Genomic DNA, 16,932 nt, shown 5'->3' with positions numbered 1-16,932 from the left:
AGGAAAAAGATTTTTCCCCTTGATATTAGGCTGGGAAACTAATTTTGAACGTCTGGTCTCTCAAACTGTAAGATAGTTAATTTTTGATGTTTTCAGGTGCCAGGTTTGGCAATTTTTATAGCGGCTATAGAAAACTAATTCATTTGCCTTTTGCTGCTCTTGCGTCCTTACAATCTGCTGGTGATAAGGTATATAGTGTGTTTCTTTTAAAACACAAATGAGGTCATTTCATTTTCCTGCTCAAAATGCTCCAGTGACTTCCCATTTCAGAATAAAACCTAAAGTCCACACCATGCCCTAAAGGCCTCAACGGTTCGGTTCTGACTACCTCTGTTTCATTACCTTCCCCTCTTTCATGCCACTTCAGCCACACTGGAATCCAGTCTCTTCCTTGGACACATCAATCGTGCGCCTGCCTCATTATCCCCTCACCTCATTACTATCTCAGCTCAAGATAGATGTTTTTTCCTTAGAGGGCACCTTCCTGACCACTGTACCCAAACAGTAGCCTCCGCCACTCTCTAACCTTTGCCAAGCTTTCCTTGTATTCTTCTATTTTTTAACTTAGGTTGCTATTATATCACCTATTAATTTGCTTATTTTCTTTCTTTTCTTCTAGAATGTAAATTCCAGGAAGAGACCAGGGGCTTTATTTTTTTAACAGCTCTATCTCCAGCACTTAGAATAGTGTCTGCCTAATAATAGGCAGTCAATACATATTTGTTGTATTAATTATTTAAACTCTTATAGTAACGATATTACTGTCTATATTTTTACATACCTAACAAGCCTCTTATGATGTTCTTAGCACTGCTTATATGCCTTACAAATTGAAATGCATTTAGTCTTCATGTCAACCCTACAAAGTAGGTACCTCTATTACGTAAATTTTATAGATAAGGGAACTGAGGGACAGAGAGGTTAAAAAATTTGCCCGGAGTCACAAAGCTTGTAAGTCATCGACCTCCAGAGTTCATGTGTTTAACCAGCAGGCTGTGCTGTCTCTCTAGTAGTTGTATCAAGCAAACATACATTGTACTAGCCAATTGTATTTTTTTTCTAAATATAATGTACTTTTTTCTATTTAAATGTTTCTTTCAATTTTCTTTTTTTTTAAACCTCTTTTATTCGAGTATTTACAGATTCATAGAAAGTCATAAAGGTAGTACAAAAGAGTCCTAGCCCACTTTCCCCCAATGGTTATATCTGACATAATTAGAATACAGTATCAAGTCCAGGAATGTGACATTGGTGCAATATGTGTATAAAGTTCTATGTCATTTCATCACCTGGAGATTCCTGTAACCAGCAAACCAATCAAGATAAAAAATAATCACAATCAATACAAATATCCTTTGTGCTACTGCTTTATAATACCCATCCCCTTCCCACCACTGCCAATCCCTGGCTACCACTAATCTGTTTTCCATTTCTATAATTTTGTTATTTCAATACTATTATATAAATAGAATCATGCATTACGTGACCTTTTGAGTTTGACTTTATTTTCTTTAGCTTAATGCCCTTGAAATTCATGTAAGCTGCCTTGTGCATCAATGGTTCATTCCTTTTTAGTGCTGAGTTGTATTCCATTTTTCAAATATAATTTATGATCTTTTTCTCAATATAAAATAATAAAAGTCTAAGAGAGCAACACATTAAATGCATGTTTTGAAAGGTAGAAGCAGATTCTGCTGGAAAAAAAATCTGTTTTTAAAACAGTCAAAATTAACAGAATTCTAATAGACATTACATAGACATGTAACTTCAAAATATGACAGTTAACAATTTAGAAATTTAAGATTAATTTTAAATAAAGTTAATGTTCAGAAATGCATGCATATTTGAAAATAAAATTATGTTCCATCACCTGTCACGAGACTATAAATTTGCAGTTGTGCTATTCAGGAGATCACTGGGTGCTGGCTAGAATGAGCACATGCACACAACTGCCCAGATGAGCCTAGGTATGTTATATAGCAGAGCATGGACAGTCACCTTCTGCATATGGAAGATGACCTCAGCCCAGATTACTTTTCCTGGCGAGGAGGGCAGGGGTTGGAAGCCTAGGCACTGTAGGCAAGGCAGGGAGCTTCTAGAGTGCTGGGTGCTGGGGAAGGTGCAGATTGGACAATCAGTGTGTTCAGATTAGTTTGAGATTATTTGTTGCTAGACTGGTCTTTGTGTCTGTGTCAGTCCCTATGTCCAGAGATGTCAGGTTTGGGTGTAATCAGTCTCTCCACTCTGTTGTTTTGCTCAGAAAATTTGCATGCCTAGATTAAATATATCTGCCGTGAGATGGTCTGTCGAGAGCATGAATTTTCATCATCTGAATAACATCATTGTGGTCCAGGATGAAGCCTTGCTTCCCTTTCTAGGAGCTTGACTCCATGACAACCATAGCCAGGAACAGGATGAGGGATCACACCCTGCTCTCGTTGGAGCTCAGGCTCCCATTGCCTCAATTCTGTCTCATCAGCCTGGCTGTAAGTTCCCCAGAGTCAGCTCTAGCCGTAGAGCCTTGTTTTTCTCCATAGCTGCCCAAGCTGTAGCGTTGAGGAGCCACTACTATTAGAAGCTTAACAGATACAATTACTTAATAAGTCTGAGTCTCAGTTTCCTCATTTGTAAAAAGAGAGCAAATATTCTAACACGTGGTAATTGGAGTGTGGTCAATATTAAATAACCTCTGACATGTGAAACGTATAATCCATTGTCTTGCATGATAAAAGCATACAAAATAGTGATTAAAATATATTCTGTCTATTCTAAATACAGAATGCTTAGCTATGTGTCCCTTAGATTCAGCTGGACGTATTTTTTTAACATGACCTATAAACAGTTGCATTTTTGCTGGCATAATAATCACATAAAAACCATACCAAGAGGCACCCTGGAGAAAGAAGGAAAACCACACCCAGCCCAGTTTGGGGGAATACATACTAATTTTTTGTGTGTAGAAGTTATCAGGATTATTATTATTGTTACTTATGGCATTACATTGTTAGGATGTGAAAGAGTTTTTACCACGGAGTTCTAAATCTTATTTAGATTCTTAGTAGCATTCTGAATTAAATGTTTCTCAACCTATACATTTGAACTAACATAATTCTTAAGCTGTAACAGTAATTGGGAAAAGAACAAAGTAAATCCATAGCAGCAGCCAAAAGAATAAGACAGGTCCATGAGTGTATTTCAGCACACTAAAAAAGGCAGGAAGTTGACGGAAGCCTGGTAATAAGTGCAAAAAGAACAGAATCATGTTAATGAGATGCTAGCCAAAATAATGTGGGAGGGAGCTCCAATGAATGAACTGTAGAAAGACTTCAGTCTTGGTGTCCACAGTGCTGGGTGATTAGTTGAGAAAGGGGCTGGACAAACGGAAATTCATTGGAAACCTGCCTATGAAACAGCTGCTCTAGGGCTTTCCTCTCCTACTCCTCATCATCCCTCTCCCAGCCCCTAGTTATTCCACTAACAGCTGCCAACATCCTGGTGTTTTCTCCTGAGCAGAAACCAGAAGACATTACACTAAACATATCTTGCAGACTGTGGAGAACTAAGGCTCCCACTGTTAGCATAGACATCAAAGAATAAAACTCTTTATTCTACAATTTTGAGAGTAAATAATCTAATGGCTAGTTCTCTCTCTCTGCTGAATTCATGCTGGTTATCAAACCCTGCCGACGCATATGGCATTTCCCCATCTTCTTAGTAAGAGGAGAGATTTGACAAGAGCACAAATCCTGACACTCCACGTTAGGGCTGGTTATGGGAGAATACTAGCATTAATAACACTATTCCTATTCTTACGTGGATATCAAAGGGTCACCAGCAGAATGAGAAATACCTGTATAAGCCAACCAAAGAAAGAAAACACAATTGACAGGGAAGGAAGGAGACATTTGATAGTAAATAGAAGACAACTAAAAAAAAATCCTAATTACTACCATCAAAGGGAAGAATGCTATGAAAACCAACAAAGACGCAATGGAGATGATCAAAACATTCAGAACCCAGTTTTTAAAAATACCAGTAAAATAGTAAAAACTCTAAAAAGTTTGATCAAGAGAAACATAGGCATGGCAAAAAAATTTTAAATACATGTATGCACATAAATATGCATACGCTTTGGAAATGAAAAAGAGTGGGTCCATCTCATAAAAACTAGCAAATGAAAGGAATGAGAAAATGTAAGTGTGCTAATATTTTCATCTTACATAATAGAATGCCAAGTGATAATGTGGAAAGTAAATGGAACATGAAGTAATAATAGAGGTTTGATTATACAAGACCTCAGACAAACTATATAAATGAGGAAGAAGAGGAAAGAAAAAGGAGGTGAGACATAAGTTAAACTATCACCTTACATAGCAGGAGGGTTTTATGTAAATTAGGAAATAGTAGTTTAAGCTTACACTTTATTACTGAAATAACCATCAAAGATTAAAATGGAAGCGTAGGGTTGGCGTCGGTGGGAAGAAGATGATGAAAGAACAACTGTTTATTATAAGTCCTCTTGTACTATTTTTTTCACCCTGACATTTAAATATTTTAAAAACTAAAGTAAAAATGCTTTTTAATCAGATAGATTTAAAACAATAAAGTCAGTTAAACTAGTTACATTTAACATGGTTTGACAAAGTGCCTCCTAATCTGACAATTATCAGACTGATTTTGTCATTAAAGAAGCAAAATAATCACATTCATAGACTGTGTAGCCATAGCTCAAAACTGTGTCTTTATTGTACATTGTGTAGTCTAATGAATATTTGCTGGTGTTTAGAGGATACTTTTTGTTGCATTTCACTTAAAACATGTTATTAAAATAGAAATGCTTGTTTATTGTAGAAACTAAAAGGAAAAAAGAACAATAAAAGTTGCTTCTAATCCAATGGCTGGTCCTTTTAAATTACTATCGCGCTGTAATACAATTATTTTCCTGAGGAAGAATTCTCAGGAGGGAATTTGACATTTTATAGTACTCTGTGCATAAGCTCACATATTATTTAAAATAAAATTTATAATTTAGATGTATAAGTCATTCCAGCTCTTAAGTTTTCAGTTATTGAATAATTTAGCCTTTTTTTTTTTTTGCTATGCAGTTTCAGAAGAGAAATATTAACTACAGCAATAGTTACACAGGAGACCTAATAAGAAAAGAAGGGAAATATTTTTTTTAAATGATAAAGGCATGTTATTTCCATTTGACATATATGGCTTTATTTGTTCATTTAAAAGTATAATTTCATTTTTTCCCTTGAATTTACAAAATAAACATTAGGGAAAAATTGAAATTTATTCTGATTCTTTGGCATTCTACTGTTAGATCATATGCCAGTTTAATAGGCCTGTGAACAATTAACAGATACATCACTGGAAATGAAAACAAAGCAATCATCATCGCAATGATATATTTTTTCCTAATTTTTCAGTGTCGATTGAGTTAGTATTTGCAATAGACCTCTTTGTCATCCTAATACTCTTCTATGAAGATTTGCTGTTTTTGACCATATCACTTGATTTCCAGATCATCTGGATTTTTAAATCCATGAAATTCCATAAATCATGAATTGTAAGACAAGCACACTGCTGAATGCTGAAGATACAAATGTACAAAAACAGTATTTTTCCTCAATTAAAAGAAAAGCATAAATATAAATTAATGTAGAAGTGTCTAAATAAAATTCATATATGTTCTTAGGAGAGAGGGTTTACTGAAACCTGGTTCCCTACGAAAGTTTCTTATAAGATGTTGGGAAGCAGAATGAAAAGTAGATTAGGAGAACATGCTTGGAAGAGAGAAGAGTAGCGGCACAAGGTAGTGAGAAGGCAGATCTAACTTCTTTATATTTGTGCCTCTCAGAATTTTATGGAAATATGAATCCCGTGGGCATCTGGTTAACCTGCGGGCTTGAGTCCACCAGTGTGTGGGCGATCTGAGATTCTGTGTATGAAACAAGCTCCCATGTGAGGCCTGTGCTGCTGGTCTAGGACCACGATTGGTTTAGTCAGGCCGATTCCACAAAGATTGAAAGCAAATGTTTTGAACTGTGTGCGTATTCACTGAAGCAACGGAGAAGGTCATGTGTAGGAAAATGATTCAGGGAAAAAGCTCTTCCTCTCTCTGGGCTCTCCAGCTTCTCAGTTGTTTGCACTTACCTTCCCTAACTGACTTCCAGGGAGCAGGTTCTGCTTAAGTCCTTAAGTCCTCCTTATACACTGATGCTTGCCTTTGCCCTACCACTCACGTTTCAAAAAGTGATTCTGCCAGTTTCCAGGAAACTGTGGCTTGTTTATTTTATAAGCATTTGCTTGTTTCACCTCTTCGTACTAAAATAGGCATCACTCTCCTCCTCAACTAGTTTCAGTGCTGTTGTTTTAACTGAGCAGAACACTTCAACTTGATGGTTAATACAGCTTTTACTCTGGCTACTTCCAACCAGTCTATATGTATTGCCTGTAACCCAGACCTGAAAATATGTGATCCAATATAGGTGGTCAATTAGTTACATGTTAAACACATTTGATGGGGTATTTCTTGATATGGTGATCTAACCATTGACTTTACCAGTTATGTCTTAGTGCGTAAGAAAATGATTACCTTTGAAATATTTAAAATGTAGGTTTTATTGCTCTGCATTCAGAATGTAGATTTTCTTGCTCTGCATTCAAAAATTTATATTCAGTACCTCTGGTGTAAGACTGAAGAAACTGCATTTTTAATTAGCACCTAGATGAGTCTGATTTTGTGTGAACCTCTCCTAGGGAGTTACCATTCTCTTGCAACACCAGGACAGCAGGACAGTTGATGAGCATGAATAGAGATATCTGACAACCTCTCTGCAGATAGTGATTCTTGAAAATGGGATGTTATCAATTTGAACCAATTGGAAGGACTATAATTGAGATTGCATTAATGATCTGACCATAAACCTAATGAGTTATTTTGTTATTAACAAAGAAAGAAAGGAAGAAATTGACCTTCAAATTGGGTTCATTTTGGACTGTAAGGTAGAATGTCATTCAGCTAAATGCTCATTATACCTGATCCTTAGATGAAAGGTAGTCTTTCCTCAAAAGATATGAAAAAATATTATGTTAATTTCACATGTTCAGCAGTGGATAATGCTAAGATGTCAAAAATGTCTCTGGATTAGGAAACTAACTAATGTGTACACTAGAAATATTGCAAATAAGAGATAATTGCCATTGGGAATTTGCATGAACCTGAAACTTAAATAGTTCTTGTGCTAAAGCTCGTCTCTAAAAATAGAAAATTGAGAACAGAGAATAGGGCCTCCATGAGGTATTATACTAAAGTAAACTAATCAGTCATTAATTTTAGAAATATGGATCAAAGATAAATCCTTTATTAGAGCAATATTGAATATGGCAACTTCACGTCACTGTGTATCAATCACCAATTCCTCTGTAAGGGGCCATTACCCAACTTAATGACCATTTACCCAATTTAAAACTATAATTAAGAATTTTCAAGTACAGTCAATCTGTGACTACATTTTTATACATTATAATGTCTAGTGATAAATTTCAAGTTTTTAAAAATATTAAACTTTCATTAAATGAGAAATTATTGTCCTTACTCTGAGTATAGTGTAGAACGAGATGAGTAACTAGTATAAGATTTAAACAAAAAATAACATTTTTCTCCCTCCAAGTCTACTTTAGAGCTGTTTTTCTTGTATTGAGTCCTGCAGATCAATAATATGCAAAGTCCAAAGTGATTGTGAAATGTGTTTCATATTCTAGTTAGTTAATGGTCCAATGAGAAATTTAATGATGGGGTTTTTGTTCATTTATTTATTTTCAGAATTTTAGAAAGAAACTATTTTTAAGATAATAAAAAAATGTTCCTATGGAGAATATGACATAAAGTATAACAAATGACATTTAACCACTTTTTAAAATACTGGGAATGCTTAATAACTACAGAAGTCAAAATTTCCCCTTTGAATTTAAATAAAATTACCAGAATGTTCCATTTGGTTATAATGTAGACTTAAGAAAATTACTGTCACTCTGAGGTACTGGAACTTTGCAGTAAAGTGATCACCAGGGAAAGAATTGCTCAGTGGGTTTCAAGTCAGTAAAGCAGGGCAATAAGCAGGGCAATTGCAAGTCAGTAAAGCAGGGCAATAAGACAATTGGAAATAAGAATGGCAGTAGCTAAATGCACTGCCATTAATGTGCCCAGCATATAATAGAATATTTAGTAACATCTATAGATGAGCTCTTCTCTGTATATAATTTTTCATCTAATTTCCCAACAACCCTATCATTATCCCCATTTTACAGATTAGAAAACTAGAGCCCAAAAATATTACATAACTTTCCCAGTTCAACTGCTAATCTGTGATAGAAGCAGGTGTTGACTTCAGATCCATCTGATATGAAAAGTTTATGCTCCTAATCACTATTAGGGAATAGAGAAAATTTGTGAAGTCTGACTACTTTTGAACATCCCTAAATCTTTCATAAAAACATGTAAAATTGGTAGTCAAAATACCACTTTTCAATATTCATGATCAGGCAGTATTTCTTATGTATTGGATTAGAGGACTGTTTATCTGGTGGTGGGTGAGGTGGGTTTTTGTTGGTCTTTATCCCAAATAGATTAGATAGACAGATATTTAGTAGAATCACACACTGTATAGCAAGACATTCACATTCTGGGAGGCACATGCAAACTGAGGCAAATTACAGGAATCATAAATTTACATATGCCGTCCATTGCTTGCTCTGAGGTTGAATGCTTTTTGAGGGCTTTATCAGAAGAACTCATCAGCACTAAGTAACTACTTTCCTTCTTTTGCCTATACTCTCCAAGTCCTTTCGTTGCATTGGCATACATTTTATGCACCTATGAAACACTTCTACTGAACTCTTTATTGGAAGCATGATACAAAGCACTATGAATAAGAACATAGGAGAAAGATTTCCTCCTGAGGCAGGGATCTAATTTAGCCAGCATTTGTTTGTAAAAAGCTCAACAATACATTAACCACCATCTGCAGTCTGAGTACTGTAGGTACTGGTGATGTAGGTAGACCGTCCCTACTTTAAGGGGAACTTAGTTCAAGTGACAGCTGGATAAAAAGATAATTTCAAGTTCAACATAATAAAGGCTATAATAGGAATCCATGCAGGGTACCAAGACAGCACAAAAGAAAATCTCTTAATCCAGGTAGAGGGAGAAGTATGACCACCCAGAGTAGAGTCTCAACATGAAAAGTCATATTTCAGAGGAGAAAGGGCCAGAGGCATGTGCTTTCTGTCTGGACAAGGACCAGTCCTGAAATTCAGGTACCTGGAGGTTATACTGACTGCCCTTTAGTAGGATGGTATGTAGGTTGAAGCTGTGGATAGTATGGATGTATAGAAGTTAGTTTTATATTTTGATTTAAAATAGGTTAAAAATACTGATAAGCCAAACATAATTTTAAAGTATGTAATGATATAAAAATGTGCTATTATCTTCTGAAGCTTCTGGATTGGTAAACACATTGACGTGCTGAGAGGGTGATGCACCCAAGGCAGGGCATGCCTCCCCCCATCCCCAAACATTTTTCTGTACATCTCTTCCATTTGACTGTTCTTAATTTTTGTCCTTTATAATAAACCAATAAAGGTAAGCCCAAAAAACCCCAACCCCCTATGTTACTTATCATGTGAAAGTACTGCTTATTGAATTTATTTTGATCAGAAAATATTGGTATCGGTATAGACTCAAGCTATTTGCAGAACAGCTATAATCCTGTCTGATGACTTTTTTTCTTCATTTAACTGGCCACATGTGTCATTGCCTGACTCATAGCAAGGTATTGTGACCCTTGAGAATGATTTAGAGTTTTAACTATTTCAGAGGAGATCATCTCTCCAAACGCGGAGGAGATCTTTTCTCTCCAGAAAAGAATGCCATCATTATATTAATGAAATTCCCATTAGAGGGTTCTTGGGATGATAAAGTGGCAACAGGGATTAGCATTTCCAGGAGAAGCATTACACTTTCATGACAACCATTCTCCCCTGTGTTTCAAAAGAATGGAAGGTGGTCACCAAACAAGGAATTGTTAAGACAGGAGCCAGGCTTTCAATTTGGCTGATTGGACATGGTAATTTTCTGCATTTTATTGGATGAGATATTTTAAAATAAAGTTCTCTGACTATAATAACAAACTACCTTTTACTTATGTCATTGGTCTTCTATTTCATGGTTCACTTTTTACTGTATTGTGTGGATGGTAAGCTCTCTCCCAGAACGTTAGATGGTATGCTGAGAGAATTCACCGCTGAATAATTTATTCTCAGGGAGTGTAGTATTAGCCCAGACAAGAGGAGTAAAAAAGAAAAACATAGTGATAGAAGTGCTTCTATTTATTAAGGTACCAGTAAGAGGAAAGTCTTACCAAAGAGAAGTAGAATTTCCAAAAGTTGTGCTATAAGAACAAAAGTCTAGTTTATGCTAAACCACAGAATTTCCTCAGCAGGTCACTGACTGGGGAAACAAATGGAAATATAGATTTCTTCTTGGCAGTAAGTGCATAATTAATCAAGTTATGTGGCTGTCTTTTCTCCACTTAAATGGTACCAAACTGGCAATTGTTTATTTTTTCTATTTAAAGGTTAAGTTCAATCGATGTTTTGGCTTGCTTTATTATTTCTTGCCTCCCTCTTCTATTCCTTCCAACCAAATGTTCTTTTTGATGGACTTAATATTTTATTCTGTAGCTGAAATGGCACTATTTTTCTGCCAAAAATTTAGTTAGTAGGCGCCATTGTGGACTTAAGGAGCATTCTAACTCCAAGACTAATAAAGAATTCAGTCAGTAATCAGTTTCGTTCCTCCCAGAAGTGCCAGTTTCCATCTCCACTGAGGCCAAGATCTTACAGAATAAATGGTCTCTTCTTTCAATGCCTTTACAGAGTTAGGAGGCAGCCCTCCCTTATCTAGACCAGTATTACCAACTGAAAACATAATGCAAGCCACATAGGAAATTTAAAATTTTTTAGTTGTCACAGTGAAAAAAAGACATAGGTGGCATAATTTTAATAAGATATTTTATTTAACCCAGTGTTATCACTGCAACAAATAATCAACATAAAAAATTATTGAGATATTTTGTGGTCTGTTTTTGTTTTTAACTAAGTCTTCAAAATTCAGTGTGTATTGTATACTTCCTGTACATCTCAATTCATACTAGCCACATCTTAGGGGCTCAGTAGCCACCTGTAGCTAGTGGCTACCACAGTGTACAATACAGGTTCAGAGGATGGTAGTATTTTCAGAGAAGAGTGTTCACGTGCATTTAACAAACGCATATAATCCTATGTCTTCAAATTGTCTTCCACAAAATTAATAGAATTTAATAAAACAGCAAATAAATCAGAAATATTATATTTACATGCCAGTATTTATAGGGATATGTACCAAAAGGTGGTATCACTTATTTCATTAAGATAAAAAGAAATTAAACAAAAAATGAAATCCAAAGTGTTATTAATTTAAAAAATATATTATTTAAAATATATTTCGTATAAAGCAACAAAGGGAATAGAGCTAGTTATGATTTGTCAACTTCCTCTCTCAATATAATTACAGATAATTTCTAAATAACACGTTTTTAGCTTAAAGGTTACAAGGCCATGTGCACTTCTGTTAAAAAATATCCTCCCTAACCTTAAATCTATATTTTCTGCCTTTCTTGACTCTGACCCTTCTGCCACTACTACCTGTATTCTCTCTCTTTTTTGCAAGCAGCAGTGTGGGCCCAGAAGATGAGGAAGACAAATTTGTAATTAAATCTTCTGTGAAATGGAGAGCCACGTCTATGACAGAGAGAGGGGGAGAAATGTTTGTACAGGGTTGTTCATGGTAGTCAAAATAGATATTATTTTTTTTGCATTAGAATTCTCTGATAATTACTTTTTAAATGCTTGTAATTGTTTTAGAGCTGCGCTGCCACTCACTCATGGAGAGAGTCTTTAGTAACTGCACAGAGTGCATGAAGCATCAGAGAGCTACCAGAACTAGTTAAAGAGATGCTTTTATAACATAAATCCAAAAGCTTTCTCTTCAAAACTCTGAAACAACTAATCTTTCACTCCCGCTGACCACTCAAGTCAGTGGGGGGAAAGTCAGTTAAATTGATTCTTTGGCTGAAGGGAGTGAATGTTCATGGGCATAATTGTGGCTTCAGCTGGAAAGTGATTGACCATATTCATAGTACAGATGCTGTAAGTAAAGTGGAAAAAAGAAGTAATTAGATGGATGGTTCAGATTTGTAAATGCATTTATCTGACTATTTGGGTAACTGCATTAGTGTTCCCACTTAGTTATGCATATGAAGACCCAGCCTGCTATAGAGAGGTTTGGGTAGGGGCAAGGGGGTGGAGGAAGTAGCCAGGTAGCCATGAACTTCAGTGAAACAGGAACCAAAAGTCAACAAAAGAGCAGAAATGAAAACACATCAGCACAGAGAATGAAAAGCAAACAGAACGGACCCGAATAGCTTAAATTGAAGCAAAGGTCAATAGGATTGAGGTGATTGGTAGAAAAATAACACACCTGTTTCTCCAAATTTTCTCCCCCACCTCTTTTTCATATTATTTCCTTTTCTATCTAAATTGTCCATGAGGACACATAAGGCAAACAATTCATATACAACCTTCAAAGCAACAATTTATACTAGAGTGATTAATGTTTACCAAGGTCTTAGTTTTATTTTGATAAAGCTCTGTCAAAAACAATTTTAGAGAGTAATTCAGTAAATCTCACATGTATTCTATTAATAATTAGCATATTAGGTAGCAAAAAATTACATCCATCTATCTTATCTACCTATTTACCTACCTACCTTTCTCCTCAAATGTATGTATTAGATGATAAAGCAGCCACTTCAGAGATGCTTTATTTAAGAGAAAAGAAAGTCTACTTTAAATAAACTGATTCTCAGTTTTGATTGCTTTTTCAAAATATTTCTCTTGGGGACCAAGCACCTAATACCACCTGTCAACCCTTAATTTTCTTCATACAGATTCTACTCTTTCATTAATATATGGCTTAAATATAAACAAACATAGTTTATTGTTAATTTCATCATCTTAGATGAATTTTGGTTGCAAATCTCATTCTACCACTAACTAATTGTATGACCTTGGGTAGATCTTTCTTCAGTCTTTCTATGCCTCAGCTGCTTTATTTGTAAAATGGGGAAAATATCCACAATGTAGAGTTGGCGTGAGGACTTAATGATACTCAATAAAGGACAGATACAGATGCCTGACTATTTACTACTTTTCAGTGCTCACAGGAAATTCATTATACACTGTTCAGTGCTGTGGTTATTTATCACATGTTCCATCTTCCCTACACATTAGCTTCCATAGGGCAGAGACTGCGTCTCAATGGTCTGTTTGTGCTGTCTGCCTTGTCCCGTAGTACAATTCCATACAACATTGCATAAATGTTCCCTCTGCCTAGAATTGCCTCCCCTTACTTTGCATGTTAAAAACTCCTTTTCCTCATTCAAAAATCACCTTTAGCCCCTCTTCTATGAAAGTCTTTTGATTCCCTCAGCAACAGAAGCACTCCTTGCCCCGTGCCTCTATTGTCCCTTGTCTATATCCCCTTTGTATCCATCAACCCATATGTTTTATGGGTCCAGTTGTCCCACGGGGAATGCACTGAGTCTTTGAAAGCTTTTAAAAAACATTTTAATATAATTAATTATAAAATTAAAAGCTAATACTTACATAGTGCTTCTAAGTACTAGGTAATATTCTAACTTCTTAACATATATTAAATTATTTACCCCTAAGGCAACTCTGTGATATAAATATTACTGTTCCTATTTTACAGCTGAGAAACCTGAGGATCAGAAAGATTAAGTAGCCTTCCTAAGACCACACTTTGGGTAAGTGATGGAGCTCATTCCATGGTTTGGATCAAGAGCCCGTGTTTCTTACTTCTTTAATGTGTTTCTGTCTTTTATTACCTGATGCATAGAATGTTTTATAGGTTTTGGTTGAAAGAATGAATTAAAACAAGGAGTTACGGGTGCACAGGCACAATCAGCTAAAGAAAATTCTGCCCTGATATAGTGAGAAAGTCCAATAAAATACGCTCAGTGTGTGGTTGAAGTAGGCTTTAAAACATTCTCAGTATGTGGTTGAGACGGGATTAGAGACTCACATTTTTTATCGTGCCGTGCCAAACTTGTGATGGCATATTTAGGAAGCAATCATTATTTCTCTGCTGCTTACCAATGTTGGATCAGACAAATGGATAGCTCAAGAATGTCAAGTTAACGGAAGCCAGGAACCAACAGTTGTACATATAGGGGAATTCTGGCTTGTTGTTTTCATAATATTTGGTCTGAATTGCCAATGATTTCTGGTGTGTGTGTGTGCGCGCGCGTGCACATGTTTTACTACACAGAAGTTCTTCTGTTTTGCCTCTTAGAGACCGAAAAGAAGAATAATTTTGTCGGAAACTTAATTAATGTGTATTGTTGCCCTAAAGGATTTTACAGTGTAACTAGGGAGAGGAGACTAAATCATATGAATCAAAAAAGAAATGAAATCTTCAGCTAACATAATGCTGGAGTCTGGTTACAAACACAAAAGGAGATCAGAGGAGAGAGGAGTCTTCACGGAGGAGAGACTCTTAAACTGTTTCTTAAGGACATGTCATGTTGGGTCAGGGAGAGAGGAAGCAAGGGAGGAAATAAGTGGCATGGCTGCTTGACAGGTTTCAGAAACGAAGCAAAAGCACTCACGAAGGGAGAATTCTGTATTTGAGGGCTGTGTTTGATAGTTAGTCAGAAGCCAGACTGTCTTCAGGACATATTTCGCAGATATTTTGCAGAGAGAGTTGCAAAAAGGTTGTCTTTCACCACTGACAGTAATTATAATAACAATTCTTTGTACAGCCAGTGTTTTGAACCCGAGTCACTACATACTTTTTCATACATTCACTACATTTTATTTCCATCACTTCAAAACACTACCACATTTTCTTCTCTTAAGCTAAGATTTTTCTAAAGCAGATATTAAATGAGCACGGATGGTGCATGCAGGTTCCTTAGGGCTTGTTAACTAGATGGCAGTTCCTAAATCTTCTCACAGTCCAGCCAGCCAAGGGAGAGGAGGAAACAGTTGATCAGTAGTGACGTAGCTTTACAGAGGGCTAAATAAGAAAAAATAGACTTAAATTGTACTAAGAAATTCATGTTAGACATACAAAGGAATTTCTTGATGGCCAGGGAAATTAGATACTAAAATAGGATATCAGTTCAGCTAGTGAAATCGCTTTTCTGGAAAAATCATTGAACACTGAATAGACCATATACTCCAAAGCGTTCGTTCACTGACTTGCCTGGCTCGGATGGCAGACCTCTTAGAATCCAAGCTTCTGTGGTATAACTCGATTCTGTACTTTGTCTGAGAGAATGCACTCCTTTTTACTTATCACAAGTTCTCATATATTCTAATTTTTAAGTAGCAAGATCCATGGCTGATTGCTTTTTTTAACAAAGCTAATTCTCATATAAATATAAATGTAGACATAGACATAATGAAAAACATGTGTGTGTATATATGTGCACACACATACATTTTTGAAGGTACAAAGAAACAAAGTATTGCTAACATAATAAATATGAATTCATTTAAGTCATTTATCATAACGCATAATTTCTGACACTTTGACCCTTGATTCATGTTTGAATTGATTGAATATGTTTTTAACACCCACCCACCAAGCTCTCAGACTGGGAAAAGGCTGGTTGATAAATGAAATATGACACAGATCTTGCTTTAAAGAATGTTTTAGATCCACACAGTGTTGAAATATGTGTAGGTCAAAATGGTTAAATGTAAGTGATTATCAGTTGGCTAAACCTCATACACCCTAATGGAGGGGAAATGAGACAAATACACCCAGAACAGTTAAATCATGGTAGAAGAGAACACATGAGTAAATGTTTTGTTGAGTATTAGAGACAAGAGTGCTCAGAAGTTCAAAGAAAACAGAGATCAGTGGAGACTGCAGCAGTCTGGGTAATAAATGTTCATTGATCTGAATTGACTTGAATTGTTTGTCCAGTTCTGTTGAGACAAATCTTGCTTTCCAATTTGGGGCCCTATCTCTCCCTGCTTAAGGGTCTAGATACCAAAGTGAGTAATAACCTGGCACTTGATTCACTGAATCATTCAACAGAGTATTTCCATGGCAGACACTGGTGCTAAGTACCTGGGGGAGTATGAAAAACAAATGAGGTCTGACCTCTGCCCTTGAAGAGCTTCCAATTTTGTTGATTAAATATGACTGAATACATGGAACAAAGTTAAGAAGCATATAAACACTATTGAGTGGTGTGATTCAGAGAGTCACACTAGAGTTGAATGGGGAGAGAAATCATTGCGGACTAATGTGATCAGTGAAGGCTTCCCAGAAGTTTGATTTATCTAGGTATCAAAGAATGGACATACATTTAATTGATAGAGTAAGGGCAGCAGTGCACTTGATAACTGACCACAAATCTGACAATAACTCTTTTCTGGAAATAAGCTGAATGTTTTCAAACTCTATTTCTGAAAAACGGTTGCATTTTTTTCCTATGCACAGTTCCATTCAGTATTCATTCATCCAGCTATGTTGAATAAAATTAGTCTAAGTTCAGTCACACTTTTTAGTGAACTTAATTTTTTTTTTTTAAACAGTGCTGTTTGACCATAAAAGTTCAGTTTCCAGAGAATTTGTCTTTGATGGTATCTTAAGAAGCAATTGTATAAGATTCTGAATAAAGGTTTGTAGTCAGTAATGAAAGGGAAGAAGTATATTAGGGACTACCAAAAACCAGTTATGAAGCAGCAAAAGAAAACTGGGCAACTGATTAGATCAGGGGT

This window comes from Leucopleurus acutus (genome assembly GCF_964270905.1).
Source record: "Leucopleurus acutus genome assembly, chromosome: 6".
Taxonomy (NCBI): domain Eukaryota; kingdom Metazoa; phylum Chordata; class Mammalia; order Artiodactyla; family Delphinidae; genus Leucopleurus; species Leucopleurus acutus.
This window is presented reverse-complemented; position numbering follows the sequence as displayed.